The 18,174-nt window shown below is 49.1% G+C and overlaps 1 pseudogene across 1 annotated transcript; it reads right to left on the minus strand.

The window, feature by feature from the left end:
• Window positions 1-1,023: 1,023 nt before the first annotated feature.
• Window positions 1,024-16,630, minus strand: LOC309542343 (large ribosomal subunit protein eL37 pseudogene; annotated as a pseudogene). The gene is made up of 3 exons: window positions 16,540-16,630; window positions 15,933-15,966; window positions 1,024-1,340 (listed from the first exon to the last, which is right to left on the minus strand). The product of its transcript is annotated as a large ribosomal subunit protein eL37 pseudogene (transcript).
• Window positions 16,631-18,174: the final 1,544 nt, after the last annotated feature.

Raw genomic sequence — 18,174 nt, forward strand, 5'->3', positions numbered from 1 at the left:
GAAGGGAAAGGAACATCAGGGGACTCGCTGGCCTTCAGACTCCAGCTGCACCCTTGGTGACCTCACAACTTGAGGTCAAATAGAAAGCAGGTGCAAGGAAAATTCAATGGGGAAAACCACCGCCTTTTCCCATCTTCCCTACCCACTGTGTGCTGGTCCCGGGGGGAAGGTTACCGTTGGCGTAGTCAAAGTCTGGTCCTGGGTCACTAGCCTGGAAACAGTTCACAAAGAGCGAGGCGAGGTCCGAAGCAGGAAGACGGGCGGGGACAGGAACACTGGAGGGTCAGGTCTGGGTCCGGGCAGGAACAGGTACTCAACAACGACGTTGCTCCCGCAACCTGGGACCGGGCTGACTGGCCTTTATCTTCTCTGAGGCCAGGGGGTGGTCTCGGCCCCCAGGAGACCTGCCTCTCCTGGCCTGGAGGTGAGCACTCCTCCTGGGAGAAACCAGTTCCCTTTGCCTCTCTGCCCTGAGCCTCTGCAGTTCAGGAGAGGCTGAAGGGTTACTGGGCCCAGGGGGAGACTCACCTGTAGCCACTGAGTCCTCAACCACCTCTGGAGCCAGAGTGGATTCACCTGGTGCCTGCTCCTGAGGATCCGGCACAGGTGCAGGCACCTCAGAATCAAGGCCCTGACCCAGTTCAGCCGGCCCTGGAGGCGGGGACTCCTGTGCAGGCTGGGATTCCTCCGGTTCACCCTCTGAATCAGATTCCCAGGCCATCACACACTGCCTTGCGGGATATCTTTTTTCTTTCTTTCTTTTTGATTTTTTTAAAATTTCAGGCCATTTACAGTGGTACCTTGGGTTAAGTACTTAATTCGTTCTGGAAGTCTGCTCTTAACCTGAAACTGTTCTTAACCTGGAGCATCACTTTAGCTAATGGGGCCTTCTGCTGCCGCCGCACCACCGGAGCCTAATTTCTGTTCTTATCCTGAAGCAAAGTTCTGAACCTGAAGCACTATTTCTGAGTTAGTGGAGTCTGTAACCTGAAGAGTATGTAACACGAGGTACCACTGTATTTTAAAAAGATATTTGAGTCCTTAAGATGAGCTGGTTGCTGCAACAGCAGCTCTCTTGGGCTTTGGTGCTGTTCCTTCACGGAATCCATTTCCGAATCTGTGGTAGACCTTTTCTCAGATGCCTCATACGGCCAGTTCCGGTAGTATTGCGCCTCTTGGCCTTAGCAGTCCAGTTATACTTTCCCTTTCGCTTAGCAGGATATCCACATTTTCCACAGGTGGACTTCTGGAGATGAATGGCCTTGGACCCACCTCAACGGCACAAAGTGTGAGTCTAACTGCAATGCTTTCCAAAGGAGGATGTTCCTTTCGTTGTCTTCCTTCAGCCGCCAGGACGAAAGAGGGCTTGCGGGATATCTTTGGGAGAAGAAAAGGCTCAGGAGAAGACAGTTGGATGCACCTTTTATGTCTCCTGCAGCCAAGCTGGTGCCAAACAGATTGCTCTGCTTTCCTTGGGACCCCAACAGTCAGGCCAAGAGAGGGGTGGTCTCGCTGCCAGGGTAGCCCAGGACCTGCAGACACTCTGCCCAGGCTTGCGCCTCAGGGAGGCCACTTCAGCACTGCTAACTCAGCAAAAACAAGGCGGGAGGCAGCAGTTCCGTGTTTCCAGTCTCTGCAGCCACAGCAGGCGCTGTGATTCTCCACTGGTTTGACTTCATCCCTGAAGGCTCACTCCCTCGTCTCTTAGGACAGACAGATGCCAACAACTTTTGGCCTCCCGTACCCTTCCTATGTCACCCATGTCTCCACAATGGAAAACAGGACCTGGGGATAGAAGGTGTGTTGCAGGATCTGTGCTGTAATGCCCTCATTTGGGGTAGCTTGTGCAATAGCGGAGTAATGTAGCTGGGCTTGGGGCAAACATGCATACACAATTATCACAGAATCCTAGAACGGCAGAGTTGGAGGGGACCCCAAGGGCCATCCAGTCCAACCCCCTGCAGTGCAGGAGTCTCAGCCACAGCATTCATGACAGATGGCCATCCGACCTCTGCTTAAAAGCCTCCAAGGAAGGAGAGTCCGCCACCTTCCGAGGGAATCCACTCCACTGTCTAAACAGAAATGTTTTCAGCATGCACTGGAAAGAGTACAGTGAAAGTGCCTGCCTGAAGTATGGTGGTCTGGCTGGAGGAAGTATTGTCCCCATCGGGTTAGAGCATCTCCGAGATCTGGTGTTTAATATTAAGGACTATAAAAAAAAACCCGGCAGAGAGGAACTGAGAGACAATTAAGGGCCTCGGACGTGAGATCTCCAGGCTGATAGCAGATTAAGACTGATGGACATTTGTTGGGGATTGAAACCGGGAAAGGGGATGGGGTGGGGTTTGGGGATCCAAAGGGTGTATAATTATAATTTGTCTTTTTATTTTGTTTTGTTATCAGTATGAAAAGTGGGGAATTCGTGGAAGGGAATTTGGGTCGACTTTAGAAAAAAGGATTTAAGAATGAGTACCGAGGTATAAATTTTGAGGCTTATAAGGTAAAATTGTTTTTTTAAAATGAATTAAGTATAAAAAGGTTAAAAATTGGGGACAAGAACTTGTTGAATTTACAATTGGAATTGGAATATAAGAAGGGGAGGTGCAGGGAAGTCAGGGAAATATGTTATAGAAAATAAGGATTGTAAACTGTATATGTTTTTAATTTTTCTTTTTGTTTTTTTCTTTTTGGCTTTTTAAAATGGAAAATTCTTAATAAATATTTATTAAAAGAAAAGAAAATAAAGTGCCTGCCTGATATCAATAGGTGGGGAGTTCCATAGTTTAGGTGCTGCCAGTTCTTACCAGTGTGGAGCAGGTATAATGGTGGCATTTGTGGCAGATCCAGTTGGTCGAGTGGTAAGGGCCAAGTGCCCAGAACAACGGTCCTTAGGGAAATGACTTAAAGCTCTCTCCACCCACCTGTTTTCTGGGCCTGCTTTTCATAATAATAATAATTTTTTTCTTATACCCCACCCATCTGGCAGGCCTTCCCAGCTACTCTGGGTGGCTCCCAACAGAATATTAAAAACACAATAAAACATCAGACATTAAAAACTTCCCTAAACACAGCTGCCTTCAGGTGTCTTCTAAAAGTCAGATAGTTGTTTATTTCCTTGACCTCTGATGGGAGGGCGTTCCACAGGGTGGGTGCTACCACTGAGAAGGCCCTCTGCCTGGTTGCCTGCAGTGAGGGAACCGCCAGAAGACCTTCGGCGCTGGACCACAGTGCACAGACAGAACGATGGGGGTGGAGATGCTCCTTTAGGTCTACTGGGCCGAGGCCGTTTAGGGCTTTAAAGGTCAGCACCAACACTTTGAATTGTACTCAGATAACATACTGGGAGCCATGTAGGTATTTCAGGACTGGTGTTATATGGTCTTGGTGGCCGCTCCCAGTCACCAGTCCAGCTGCCGCATTCTGGATTAGTTGTAGTTTCCAGGTCACCTTCAAAGGTAGCCCCACGTAGAGGGCATGGCAGTTGTCCAAGCTGGAGATAACTAGATAACTCACCTTAGCCCTGGTGACAGTCAGCCCTCCTCCCAGTGGCCCTGCCTCCACCTGCAGACAGTTCTGTGAATTGGGAGCAGGTGGCTGCCTCTCCAATACCTGTGAGCCAGCAGCTGCCATGAGCAGGAACAAGCCTGGCCATTTCATGCTTTTGGCATGAGCACCCGTCACCAGGCAGGAATGCTGTGTCCTCAGCTGTCCAGACCTCCACCGATTGCATTGCAGGGCCCGTCACCTGCTGCAGCTCAGATGAGGCTCCTGGCCTGCGGCGGCGCTCTGTCTCTCAAGGTCAAGGTCTCTCCAGGCACCGTGAGAAGCATTCGCCCCGGAGCATTCGAGGGCAGCCAGCCCAGTCACAGAAAAGGGCTCCTCTCAATCCCAGGGGTGCCTGTGGGTGGAACCCGCCAGTCCCAAAGGTGGTGGCAGGGGGTGGGCAGATAGCAAAGCATTGGAGGCACTTGATGCCAATCACACAGGGGCGCTGACTTGGGCCCCAGATTGTGGGTGCTGTTGCAGGAACCCCCCCCCCATCATTCAGTTTGTACAAACACGACAAACTCACACATGACATACTCGACGTTTCTGTTATAAATTCATAGAAAATCAACCATACATCGGATCTACACCGGTCCACTTTTATTTTGCTCCATGAAGGAAGGACTATCAAAAGGGGATGGTTTGATACAGGGCAGCCATAATCCCTTGAGTGTACCAGCATGTACACAGGAGCCTTGTGCCCTGCAGTTCAGGATGTGCTGGGTTGTGGCTCTGTGTGGGGGAGAGTATAGGGGGGGAGGCTGCCTATGAACCCCCCTCCCGCTCTGCGCCCCTGGCCAAGCCCACCAATCTTCTGGGCCTGACTCATCAGTGCAGACCCTCTTCACCTCCCTCGCTCCTTGTCCTCAGGAGACCTCAGGCCACCCAGGAGAGCAGCAAGTCAACGTCCAGATAGACGAACAAGACTATATCTATCTATCTATCTATCTATCTATCTATCTATCTATCTATCTATCTATCTATCTATCATCTATCTATCTATCTACCTATCTATCTATCATCTATCTATATCTATCTATCTATCTATCTATCTATCTATCTATCTATCTATCTATCTATCTATCTATCTATCTATCTTCTATCTATCTATCATCTATCTATCTATCATCTATCTATCTATCTATCTATCTATCTATCTATCTATCTATCTATCTATCTATCATCTATCTATCTATCTATCTATCTATCTATCTATCTATCTATATCTATCTATCTATCATCTATCATCTATCTATCTGTCTATCTGTCTATCTGTCTATCTGTCTATCTGTCTATCTGTCTATCTGTCTATCTATCTATCATCTATCTCTAGCTATCTATCATCTATCTATCTATCATCTATCTATCTACAGTGGTGCCTCGCAAGACGAAAAGAATCCGTTCTGAGAGTCTCTTCGTCTAGTGGTTTTTTCGTCTTGCGAAGCAAGCCCATTGCTGGATTAGCGGATTAGCGCTATTAGGGCTATTAGCGGCTTTTAGCGGCTTATTGGCTTATCGGATAAGCGGATAAGCGGCTTAGAAAAAGGGGGGGAGGGGGAAAAACCCGCAGGAACTCGCAAGACATTTTCATCTTGCGAAGCAAGCCCATAGGAGATTCGTTTTGCGAAGCACCTCCAAAACGGAAAACTCTTTCGTCCAGCGAGTTTTCTGTCTTGCGAGGCATTCGTCTTGCGGGCACCACTCTATCTATCTATCTATCTATCTATCTATCTATCTATCTATCTATCATCTATCTATCTATCTATCTATCTATCTATCTATCTATCTCTATCTATCATCTCTATAACTTCCTGTTTCCTCCTGGATGGAGCATCCTTCCTTTTGCATGTGACTAGAGGTGGACAGGACTTTACCTGTCCAGGTAACAAAAGGACAAGACATGCTGCCTCTCATTCCTCTTTTCCATCTTCCTTTCCTCATGTGGACTGCAGTGACTGCTAGTCTGCAGTCACTGGGATTATTCCCCCGTATGGGGTAGATCCACGTGTACATATTTGTAACTAAGTCTGCCTTCAGGGATCCAACTGTGAACTGATGTGAGTAAACTTCTTTTATTGACTTTGAATAAGATTGCGGCGTCTTTATTCTTTTAAGAGGGATTCAAGGGAACTTACCAGGAACATACAATTCAATCTGAGACAGACTGAATTGTATAGTAGTGAGAGGCTCACACGAGCCTGCAACCAACTATCTGCTGTGCATGTAAAAAGGGGAATGTAAACTGTGCTACGTAAAGGAACTTGCTAGCGCAAGTTAGGAAGGATATTAATAATCAATATATCCTCTCCTGCCACCCTGAACCTTCCCACACTCCTGAGGAGGCAGGAGGCCCCACAACTGGCTTGAACATCACTGCCTCCTGGGGCAGCCGGTTCCATCGTTTGCACTGCACAAAGAAGGATTTTCTTTTGTCGGCCCTGAACCCTCCAGCCTTCAGCTTCCTTGGATGTTTGCAAGTTCCTGGGTTAGCAGAGAGGGAGAGAGGGAGAGAAATTGCCCTCCATCTACTTTTCCCTCCCAGTCAGGGCCAGGGACAGCCAGGGGCCATTCCTCCCAGGAAGCAGCCTCCTTTCTGATTTCAGCACGCTGCCTGCTTTAACCAGTAAGAAGAATGCTGTGGAGTTGGGAAGCTGGCTGCCTTGCCAGCTTGTTTAGTGAGAACCTTCTCCCATGTAGGGCCAGATTTAGGTTGGATGAGGCCCTCAGCTCCTGAAGGTAATTGTGCCCTTGGATATGTCCAGCTGTCCTTTGTCAACAACAAATGGTCGCTGTTTTTTGTGTTGAATATATGCGATATGGTAATTTATGGACCTAATAGATATCTCAAGCCATTTGCAACTAGTCCATGCAGAATGTAGGCACCCTATATATAGAAAGGAGCAAACCAGTGATATTTTAGGCTAGCAGGCGGGGCCCATGACTTACATCAGAGGAACCTACACAACACAATGTAGGTTTTATTTTCTTTTTTATCTTCTTTTTTTGGAAATGTGCATCCATTTCCCCCCCCCCTTTAATGTTTTTTGGGGCCCCAAGAGAGTGAGGCCCTAAGCTATAGCTTGTTTAGCTTACACATAAATCCGGCACTGTCCCTGTGCCTGGGACTAGTTCTGGGAGTTTAGGTCTTGCTCTCTGCCTGGCGCCCTGCCCTGGCATCCCTCTGCCAGGCCGCTTCCCATAACACAGGTCATCTGACTGTCAGCCCAGTCAGCAGGTGCTACTACTCCTGATTAGCACCTCTTGTCCTGCTAATCCTTTACCGGGAAGGATGGCTGCAGCCAAGCAGAACAGGCAGCCAGGAATCGGCTGGTCAAGCTGCTGCCCGTAACACCCCCCTCCAATGTCCAGCGTGAAGTTGGCTGCCCTCAATCTCCCTCCCCTCCCTTCCTCCCCCCAGCCCAGTCCAGCGCAGGGTCCTCCTCTCGTCCAAGCACACACACCCCAGAGGAAGGATATGCCCTGCAAAGCCTCAGAAATGCGGGAACCAGCACGGAAGAACAGGAGTCTTTGGCAGGGGCCAGCAAACTTTTTCAGCATCACCATCCCTCAGACCTTGTGGGGGGCCGGACTATATTTTGAAAAAGATAAATGAACGAATTCCTATGCCCCACAAATAACCCAGAGATGCATTTAAAATAAAAGGGCACATTCAATTCATGTAAAAACACGCTGATTCCTGGACCGCCAACGGGCCAGATTGAGAAGGTGATTGGGCCACATTCGGCCCCCGGGCCTTAGGTTGCCGACCCCTGGTCTGAGGGATCAGGCCAGGGGTCATCTGGTCTGGCAACCTCTTCCCCCAGGCCAGATGCCCCAGTGAGAAACCGGAAGGCAAGATTTGAGCAGAAGATCAGCTCTTCCCTCTGGTGCTTTCCAACAACTGGGGCTCAGAAGAATTGCTGGAGGCAGAGTTTCATCTACCCCTTTAAATGCATATAAAAGGTAATAGGCTTTCTTCCAAATTAAAAACACACAGAAAAGCTCAAGATACACGTTGATCTACCCACACTTAGGTGAGGAATCATATGATTATATGCTGCTTTAGAGTTTTTAATTCGATTCAACACATGTAATTATTATCAATATTCAATATTTTCAGTTGTTATCTCTGAGAAACGTAGAAAATAACAGGATATATTTATATGAATTCTTCAAACTTACACGACCCCTTAAAAATTAGGTAAGGAACCAAATGTTGTATAATATTGTTTCATAATTTATGATAATTTAGAATTCTAATGTATTTTCATGTAATGTTTGATACTTCCAGCTGATGAAGGTGAATACATCGAAATGGGGCCCTGTCCTGGTCTCTGATCTATAATTGACTTCTGCTCAATGAAGGAAACTAAGATCTTCACGTCAAATCTGAATATGGACTAACATGAACTTATCTCTACTCATAAACTCTTATCTTTAATACTGTAACGAATTATTGTGTTATACATATGCTTATGAGTTTGAGTTTGTAATCTCTATTTGAGTTTGCAATCCTTGTCAGAATACATACTTTTGAATGGATTAGTTTTTGTTACAACTGACTATTGATTTGCGAGTAGGGACCCCTCCCACCATTGAAACTTACATTGGTGTGCTTTTTCCCTGGCATATTACAAGAACTCCAACTTATTTAATGGAGGCAGAGAGAAGCCATCGTGGTGGTAGCCGACAGCAGCCCTCTCCTCCTGTGGACATGTCTAAGCTACTTATAAAGCTGTCCGGGTTGTAAGGAGATGCTGTGAGCCGCCTCACGAGTGCTGCCCCCCCCCATGCGTTTTCCTTCGTCCTGCCCTGGGGGAAGAGCCTGCTCTCTGGTGAGGAGAGAGTGGGAAGAGGTCCAGAAATTTTAAAAGCCTCAGTTTTAAACCTTAGTCCACACTCCACATGCTGAATTCGAGGCCGGTTTTCAGGGCTTCTGAGCATAACCCTGAGGTGACCCAGCCCAGCACAATGGCAGAAACCGAACCCATAGCACCCAGGGGGAGGGTGCGGTTTTTGTTATTGGCACCTGTCTGTCTCTGGAGACAATGGAAGAGTGTGCCTTTGAGGTGAAGTCAAACTGTGCTCACTGGAAGGACAGATCGTGAAGCTGAGGCTCCAAGACTTTGGCCACCTCAGGAGAAGAGAAGACTCCCTGGAAAAGACCCTGATGTTGGGAAAGATGGAGGGCACAAGGAGAAGGGGACAGCGGAGGACGAGATGGTTGGACAGTGTTCTCGAAGCTATCAGCATGAGTTTGACCAAACTGCCGGAGGCAGTGGAAGACAGGAGGGACTGGCGTGCTCTGGTCCAGGGGGTCACGAAGAGGCGGACACTGCTAAACAACTAAACAACAACAAACTGTTGGGACCTCGCAGCGCCTGCTGTGGCTGCAGAGACCAATATCAGAGAGACATGTTTTGTTGCAGCAGGGGAAGATGAAGACGTCCGGTTGTTCTGCTGCAGAAGCCCCATGGCATTTCTTCTCTCTGTCCTCCTCCCAGCCGTCATTCCTCCTCTGGTCACTGCTGCAGATGCACAACCTGACTCTCTGTCTCCAGGCAGGGTGGTTGTCTGCAAGGGAGTGCAATAGTGTCAGAGTTGGTGTTTCTCTCTCCCCCCTCCCCCCAATTTTAGTCTTGGGCAGAGCTGACTCCATCGCAGTCACCTGGGTCTGCATTTTGCCGCTCCTTCCAAAGGAGGTGTGCCATGATCCGTGCAAACAAGGGTCAGACCACTCGCTTTTTCACGCGTGGCCTATGCCAAGAGGACAGGTATGTTCTGGGTTCAGAATTATAGAATCCTAGAACTGTAGAAGGGAACCCCGAGGGTCATCCAGTCCAACTCCCAGCAATGCAGGAATCTCAGCGCAATCATCCAGGACAGACAGCCACCCAACCTCTCCTTTAAAACCTCCCAGGAAGGAAAGTCCACCTTGGAAAAGTCAGAGAAGCTGGGTAGTGCTTGGGCTTGGATTAGTGTGACCCCACATGCTCTCCCCCCCCACACACCTTGTGGGTTTTGTGGGTGCAAGTTGCTTCCCTAGCTGTGATTCCCGCATTGCGGGGGGCTGTGCTAGATAACTCCGAGGGTCCCTTTCAACTCGGCAATTCTATGATTCTAAAAATAAAATTTAAAACTTGCAAAGCGTTGGAGGACACCCAAAAACACTTTCTTAAAAGGTGAAAAAGCAGCCACGTGTTCTCGCAGCTAATCAGTTCCAAGCTGCCAGGAAGAGTATCTTTCAGCCATCAAATGCCTGAGTGAGCAGGAGTGTTCTCAAATCCCTCCTGAATGTTAATCATGTCGGTGTTCGAATGCAATAAGGTTATAGCATCAATTTTTAAAAAACAGATCGATAAGGATTTCCAACGTGATTTCCAACCTGGAATGGATGCACCAAATTGGCAGCCTGGGCTCTGCCACCTATTTGACAGGGGTCTGATGCTGTGGCTCAATAATAGCATTATAAAGATTGGGGGGGGGGTGCGGCAAGACTCCCCTAAATATTTGGATTCAGTAAGAATTTAAACAAACCCCTAAATTCCTGGGTCTTGTGGGGACTGGAGTTTAAACCAATTTTTCCCAATCATCAGAATGGCCAAGCCATTAACCCTGGGTGGTCCAGCTCGCATTTTGCCGTGGTCCTCAGCAGCAGTCAAGAAAAAATGTCTTAAACAATTTAAAAAATAATTTTGTGTCACGTGTTGCTAATAAAAGAGCCTACATCTGCCTGTGTATTCAATTTGTTTCATAATTAAAAAGTGACATTTTAGGGAGCAGGCTAGCAGGAGGGACCCATGATTTGCATCACGGGAGCCTACGCAACACAAAAAACTGTTGCTGTATGTAGGTTTTATTTTACAGTGGTACCTCGGGTTAAGAACTTAATTCATTCTGGACGTCCGTTCTTAACCTGAAACTGTTCTTAACCTGAACCACCACTTTAGCTAATGTGGCCTTCTGCTGCCACTGCGCCGCCGGAGCATGATTTCTGTTCTCATCCTGAAGCGAAGTTCTTAACCTGAAGCACTATTTCTGGGTTAGCGGAGTCTGTAACCTGAAGCATCTGTAACCCGAGGTACCACTGTATTTGTTTTTTATCTTATATTTTGGAAATGTACATCCAGTTTTTTCCCCTTTAATTTTTTTTGGGGGGCCCCAAGAGAGTGGGGCCCTAAGCTATAGCTTGTTTAGCTTATCCAGTGGTGTCCAAACTTTTTTCAAAGAGGGCCAGGTTTGATGAAGTGAAGGGCCATGAGGGCTGCCCAAAGTTGTTGACCTTATTTCTTTTTTGGGGATTGAAGTTGTTGACCTTTTTTAGGGTTTTACCCCAGGAAATATACTGCCACAGGGTCCAGATTAAACCAACTGGTGGGCTGGATTAGACCCCTGAAATGGACTTTGGACATGCCTGGCTTGTACGTAAATCTGGCACTGGCCCCAGCTGTCAATTCTTGGAAGCCAACTGTGAGGTCCCAGTGCCGGGATCTCTCTCTTTCTCTCTCTCTCTGCCCCATGGAGAGGCCATCCAGCAATAGGGTGTTCATTCCACCCAGAGGGAGGGCTCTTTGTTTTCTCCTAAGCCCTGCACCATAATCCCATGGAGGCAGGAGCCAGGACTGCTTGCGCTGTCACTCGGAATCAGCTCTCTCTCGCCGGTTGCTTAACCAGGCAGGGGAATTCCTGGCTCTTTATGGGAGCAGAGACCCATGACGGCCCTCTGGCTGTGTGCGGTCGAGAGGCTGATGCACCCAGGCAGGTGCAGCAGGTGAGGGGCTCAGGCATAACTCTCCCCTACCAGCTGCTCAGCTTACAGCTGCTTGTGCCAGCTGAAAGGAGCCATGGGCCAAGCAGAGCTCTGTCTCAAGCAGGGAAGGGAAAGGGCTCTGCAGAGGTCCACCCACCTTCGTCCTAGGTGTGGGAATGTTCAGGGTGGCAGGAGAGGATATATTGATTATTAATATCCTTCCTAACTTGTGCTAGCAAGTTCCTTTACTTAGCAGAGTTACCTCCTGGAATGCCCCACGGAGGACCTTAAGGTCCACAAATGACAGCACTTTGGAGGTGCCGAGCCACAAGGTGGTTAGATTGGTCTCAACTAGGGCCAGGGCCTTTTCAGCCCTGGCCCCAACTTGGTGGAATGCTCTGTCCCAAGAGACCGGGGCCCTGCGGGACTTGACATCTTTTCGCAGGGCCTGCAAGACAGAGCTGTTCCGCCTGGCCTTTGGTTTGGACTCAGTCTGACCCTTACGTTTCCCTCCCCTTAGGGTTTTGATCTATGGGCTACTTTTAAAATGAGGCTGCATTTTAAATTGCATTTTAACCTGTATTTTTAATTGGTCCCCCCCCCCATTATGTTTTTACTGTAATTTTACTGGTGTTAGCCGTCCTGAGCCCAGCTCTGGCCGGGGAGGGAGGGGTATAAATAAAATTTATTATTATTATTCCCCTTTCTTACATGCACAGCAGATAGCTGGTTGCAGGCTCGTGTGAGCCTCTCACTATTATACAATTCAGTCTGTCTCAGATTGAATTGTACGTTCCTGGTAAGTTCCCTTGAATCCCTCCTAAAAGAATAAAGGCGCCACAATCTTATTCAAAGATGATGAAAGAAGTTTACTCATACCAGTTCACAGTTGGATTCTTGAAGGCAGACTTAGTTACAAATATGTACACGTGGATCTGCCCCATATGGGGAAATAATCGCAGTGCTTCTGCTACCTGAGAAGGCAGAAGAGCAGTCCTAGCTCAAAGCTCGTCCAACAAAGAAGGAAGCCAAAAAGAGGGAGGTGTGCTGAGAGACTCATCCTTTTGCTACCTGGACAGGTAAGGTCACACCCACCTTCTATCACATGCAAAAGGAAGGATGCTCCAGGCCAGGAGGAAATTAAGACCAAACATTCCCTTGCATGTCTACTCTAGGAAAACAAGGAATGTTGTACTTGGATGTCCCAGTGGATTACACCCCACACTATGAAGGCGTGTCCAAGGAAGGCAGAGGTCAAGACCCACCCAGGAAGAGATTTTCCTCTCTGGGACTTTTGGTCCCTGACTGAAGGCTTCTTCCCACCTGTAGATGAGCCAAAGAATCACCACGTCACAGTGGGTCCAGTCATTGTACGCTACGTTCCTGCACTGCAGGGGGTTGAGCTAGATGGCCGCTGGGGGTCCCTTCCAACAATTCTGCCATTCTGTCCTCTTGTGTCCAAAACGCAGTGCTGGGATCCTTAAGACTTTGAACTTTTTGGGAAGGTGATGTCATCCATCGTTGGAGGTTTTTAGACAACGGCTGGGTGGCCGTCTGTCAGGGGTTCTTCAGCGTTGTGATTCCTGCTTTGAAGGGGGTTGGACTAGATGACCCGTGGGGTCCCAGCTCTGCAACTGTATGGTATCTAGATGCCTTCACTGCACAACTTCTTCCACTGCTGAACAAGACCCTCTGGACAGTGGGGAAGTTGCAGAGGCAGGTGGAAGCAGCCCCTAGAGATCAGTGACCCAAACCCTGCCTGGAAATGGGCGTCCTTGTAGACGGATGCCATCACCCTGAAAGCCCCCAAGGGCAGATTCTGCCACAGACTCCCCCAGCTACTTGGCAAAAGCTAAGAAGCTCTTTCTGATATTTCACCTTTCATTTTCACCCACCGCCTTTCGTGGCTGCCTGGAAGGCCATTCTTTTTCTTTCCCTCTCGTACTGCTGAGGGAACTCACCCCTGATCTCTCATTTAAGTCACCAGCCTATGCACCAGGGTATAGTTAAACTATGGAACTCATCGCCACAGGAGGCAGGGCAGGCCACCAACCAGGATGCCTTTAAAAGAAGATTAGGACAGAAACATGGAGGAGGAAGAGTGGGCTATCGATGGCTACTAGCCAGATGGCTACACTCAGCCGCCACAGCCTGAACCCCGGTTTCTGGAAGCCACAGGAGGGGAGAGTTGCTCTTGAGTTCGAATCCTGTTGCTGGCTTCCGGCAGCCAGTCGCTCGGCCCCTGCGAGTACAAGATGCTGGCTTATATGGGTCATTTGCCTGGTCCTTTGCCTTTCTCGCCCTGATCTGGCCACAGTGATCCATGTGACAGTCACCTCCAGATTTGATTATTGTAACTCGCTCTATGCGGGGCTGCCCTTGAAGTGGACCCAAAAACTCCAGCAGGTGCAGAATGCCGCGACGAGGCTCCTTACGGGGTCCTTGCCATGGGATCACATTCACCGGGTGCTTTACCAACTGCACTGGCTCCCAGTGGAGTACAGGGTCAGGTTTAAGGTGCTGGTTTTGACCTTTAAAGCCCTATGCGACCTAGGACCCTCGTATCTATGGGACCGCCTCTCCTGGTATGTCCTGCGGAGGACCTTAAGGTCCACAAATGACAACATTTTGGAGGTCCCGAGCCTCAAGGAGGTTAGATTGGTCTCAACTAGGGCCAGGGCCTTTTCAGTCCTGGCCCCGACTCGGTGGAATGCTCTGTCACAAGAAACCAGGGCCCTGCGGGACTTGACATCTTTCCGCAGGACCTGCAAGACGGAGCTGTTCTGCCTGGCCTTTGATTTGGACTCAGTCTGACCCTTATGTTTCCTTCCCCTTATGGTCTTGATTTATCGGCTACCTTAAAATGAGGCTGCATTTTAAATTGCATTCTAACTTGGATTTTAAATTGGTTTCCCCCCTCTCTTTCCCCCCTATTATGTTTTTACTGTGATTTTATTGGTGTTAGCCACCCTGAGCCTGGCTCTGTCCGGGGAGGGCTGGGTATAAATAATAATAATAATAATAATCCAACAGACTCTTCCAATGTTCTTATCTTTCCCCCGCTTGGCCTTCAAACTGGGCAGCGTTTCAGCTATTTTCCGGCTCAACTCTACGTGTAGCCACCTGCAAACTGGTCCCACTGCCCTGCATCAACTGGACGGCAGTCGATCTGAAGATCAAAGGTGGGAGACACCGGGGGGATCCTCCCAGGAAAGCCTTTTAATGTCAGCCGTGTGGCATGTGAGGGGGGTGACCAGCTTTCCGACACGGCTCTCAGGCACCGTGCAGATTCCAGACCAAGGGAGTCACCCCAGGCCTGTCTGTCCTCTCTGAGGCAGATATCACAGGGTGGATACTGACTCATGACTATTTGGGGGCAGAATATTCTCCATGCCTTACTCATGGGACGCAGGACGGGCCCTGTGACTGCCTGTCCCCTGACCTTGGCCTGACATAAGGGCGTAAGAATAGAGTGCAGGATCAGGCCCATCGCCCTTCCAGTCCAGCATCCTGTTCTCTCAGGGGCCGAACAGACGCCCCAATGGGAAACCAGTGAGCATATGGCCTCCATAGCACACTCCCCCCCCCCGTGGTTTCCAGTATTGCTGCCCCCCCATCACGGCTCTGGTAAGTCATTGATAGCCTCCCCCCTTCCAGGAATCTGCCCAATCCTCTTTCAAAGCCGGCCAGGTGGGTGGCCATCATCCCTGTCTCCAGTGGCAGGGAGTTCCATAGTTTACCTACGCACTGTGTGGAAAAAGCACTTCCTTTTATCCATCAGCTTCAGCAGATGTCAACCACTTCGGCTGTTATGAGGGAGGAAAACCTTTCGCTACCCACTTCCTCCTCAGCGTGACTCATTTTGCAAACCTCACTTCACCTCCTTACTCAGCTTTTCTCTGAAATAATAATAAAAAATCCTTATTGGGCAGTGTTGCCCCCTAGTGATGGGGCTTGTGAAGAAGCGTCACAGATTTCACTTGGCCCAGGGCTGCTTCTGCAAATTTTGACATTTGATTATTAGTTATTGATTTGGAACCTTTTACAAACACACACACACACACACACACACACACACACACCTCTTTCTCTAAGGAGTTCAGGGCAGTGTATGCAGCACTCTCAGGCGCCTCCATTTCATTCTCACAACAACCCTGTGAGGGAGGTTAGGTTGAGAGATATGGCAACTGTCCCAGCATCTTAAAAAGCAGAGACATCACCTTGCTGACAAAGGTCCGTATAGTTCAAGCTATGGTTTTCCCAGTAGTGATGTATGGAAGTGAGAGCTGGACCATGAAGAAGGCTGATCGCCGAAGTCCAAACTATTTTTTTTTGGGGGGGGGATGAACAAATTCCTATGCCCCACAAAGAACCCAGAGATGCATTTTAAATAAATAGGCACATTCTACTCGCAGGCTGGATTGAGAAGGCCTTAGTTTGCATACCCATGCCCTAAGGAAAAGTGGGACATTTCAGGAACAAACAAGGCGCCGGGATGGCTTCTGCAAATCTTGGTCTGTCCCTGGAAAAGAGGGATGCTTGGAGGATCTGCTCCAACCACAAGACCACCGCTAGACGAGTGGCGATGGGGGACAGCCATGTGCCAGGCGCTGGGCAGAGAAAGGAAGGCAATTGCCTCAGCTGCTTGTCTGTGTCTGGCATGGAAGACGCTGGCCGGGGACAAGGGGGGCAGGAGGAAGAGGGTGAAGAAGGGGAGCCAGAAGGATGGAAGGCAAAGCGAGGGCTCTGGTGCTGCCAAGGCTGGAGCAGCTTGGATGGGTTGAAGAGGAAGCCCAGTCTTGCTCAAGGTGCTTTTGCAGAGCTGCTGACGTGAAGCCTTGGCTCCTTGGCCAACGACAAGGGCGAGGAAAACACCATCCCTGATAAGAGGCCAAAGAAAGCACCAAGGCGGGTGATGGAATCAGGGCGGCTGTTTTGGAGAAGATGCTGATATGAAATGCCTGAGGACATGACTCACCGCCGGGAGAACCGGTTGCACTTTCCCCTAGAAAGATTCTGGGCATGTGGGAAATGTGGAAGAGTCCCCCTGCCCCCCCCCATAGCCCCCAAATGACGCAGAGGATGTGGAGATCTGGTCCCAGTCTTCATTGATGGACAAGGACGTTCAGGCTCCCTTTAGCTCCAGCTCCATTTAACTGCATTTAATTAAATAGGTGGATGCAGCTGCCAACACTTCACCCTGCCAAGGGGGTTTATGACACCTGTAACCCAGTCAGCCACACCTCGCTGGCTGGCCAGGGCAGACGAGGAGCCCAGGACCTCCTGGTTGGGAGCATCACTGCCAGCAGACTGGCCCCCTTCACCATCCCACATGAACTGGCCTCAGCACTGTGTTGAACACCTCAGCTGTCACTGTCACAATAGCCTAGCCTAAATCATGGGTAGGCAAACTAAGGCCTAGGGGGCTGGATCCGGCCCAATTGCCTTCTCAATCTGGCCCACGGATGGTCCGGGAATCAGTGTGTTTTTACATGAGTAGAATGTGTCCTTTTATTTAAAATGCATCTCTGGGTTATTTGTGGGGCATAGGAATTCGTTCATTCCCCCCTCCCCCAATATAGCTCTCCTGCCAACCTAGCAGTTCGAAAGCACGTCAAAGTGCAAGTAGATAAATAGGTACCACTCCGGCGAGAAGGTAAATGGCATTTCCGTGCGCTGCTCTGGCTTTGCAAGAAGCGGCTTAGTCATGTTGGCCACATGACCCAGAAGCTGTCTGCGGACAAACACCGTCTCCCTTGGCCAGTAAAACAAGATGAGCGCTGCAACCCCAGAGTCATCCGCGACTGGACCTAATGGTCAGGGGTCCCTTTCCCTTTCCCTTTAAATATAGTCCAACCCTGCACAAGGTCTGAGGGACAGTGGACGTGCCCCCTGCTGAAAATTTTTGCTGACTCCTGGCCTAAATCCATGGTTCCCAAACGACCTACACTGACTCCCAGTACGTTTCTGAGCACAATTCAAAGTGTTGGTGCTGACCTTGAAAGCCCTAAATGGCTTCGGTCCAGTATACCTGGAGGAGCGTCTCCACCCCCATCATTCTGCCTGGACACTGAGGTCCAGATCCGAGGGCCTTCTGGCGGTTCCCTCACTGTGAGAAGCCAAGTTACAGGGAACCAGGCAGAGGGCCTTCTAGGTGGTGGCGCCCGCCCTGTGGAACTCCCTCCCATCAGATGTCAAGGAAATAAACCACTATCTGACTTTTAGAAGACATTTGAAGGCAGCCCTGTACAGGGAAGCTTTTTAATGTTTGGTGTTTTATTGTGTTTTTAATGTTCTGTTGAAAGCCACCAAGAGTGGCTGGGGAAACCCAGCCAGATGGGCGGGGTATAAATATTATTATTATTATTATTATTATTATTATTATTATTATTATTATTATATTTCAGGGACCCCCCCCCCGTTCCATGCTAAACCCATCCCCAATGCCCCCCTTCCCTTATAAAACCCATTATTCAGAATAACAGTTTGCATGATGCACTATGGATTATACGAACACAATAACACTCAACACCGTAACGATAGATCACACATTTAATCAAAATCCAATGAAAGCTATTTAGTTTTATTAATTCAACAAAACTGAATTGACCCAGGGATAGCCAGCTTTTCAAAGTCTGATAGCGTACCCTCCAACATTCCTCGGATGAAAATAGGGACATTGCTCCCCCCCCAACCATCAATGACGCCCCCCCCTCTCTCCAACATCCTCTTCCCTGCTGGGACTTTTGACTCCTAGATCTTCGCTGGTTCTCATTGCAGCCGAGCTGAATGGGATGAGATTTGCTCCTTACAAAGTTCCACATCTACAGGGAGCCCAGTTCTTTATTCGCGGACAATGGGCCATCAGAAACTCCTTC

The sequence above is a fragment of the Podarcis vaucheri genome, assembly GCF_965113315.1.
Source record: "Podarcis vaucheri genome assembly, chromosome: 10".
NCBI classification, from domain to species: Eukaryota; Metazoa; Chordata; class Lepidosauria; order Squamata; family Lacertidae; genus Podarcis; species Podarcis vaucheri.